Source organism: Arachis ipaensis, chromosome B01, assembly GCF_000816755.2.
Source record: "Arachis ipaensis cultivar K30076 chromosome B01, Araip1.1, whole genome shotgun sequence".
In the NCBI taxonomy this organism is placed as follows: Eukaryota; Viridiplantae; Streptophyta; class Magnoliopsida; order Fabales; family Fabaceae; genus Arachis; species Arachis ipaensis.
The window spans coordinates 129903704-129904286 of record NC_029785.2 but is presented as its reverse complement, the minus strand read 5'-3'; positions in this window follow the sequence as shown (position 1 = coordinate 129904286).

The following is a 583-nucleotide window of genomic DNA, read 5'->3' as shown; positions in this document are numbered from 1 at the left end:
TTTATTTTAATAACCGATTAAAAATTAATTTTAAATTTTACTAATCGGTTAATAACCGATTTTATTATGTACAACCAATTTAGTTAATTAACTAAGATTATATTTTTTAATAACCAAAAAACTAATTTAATTTTTGGATTAACCAAATACTAATTTAATTTCTTAGTTTTTTTGTTAAATATTAAAGATTAAATTGACTTAGCCTTAATTCTTGAGATTAAGTAAATTCGAATATCAGTAGTATTGGAGTGTATTAAAGACGGATGGCAACATGTTCCTATAATCCTATTATTTATTGCCGTTTTTTCACGACTTGTGTGTCATTATTATTAGAGGAAACCATTTTATCCTAATACAAATATTATTTATTCTTATTTTGGAGGATCTTAGATAGAATAGGAGACCAACACTAAGCAGACCAACCTGTAGAAATAGAAAGTGTTGACCTTTTTTTTTTTCTAAGCTAAGCCAATTATTAATCAAACTTCGATTTATTAATAAAGTTCTATTGCTTGGCGATGAACGATGTTAAACAAAGCTGAAAATTAGATAATATAAGAGAGATATGCTCATGTATGTAGAT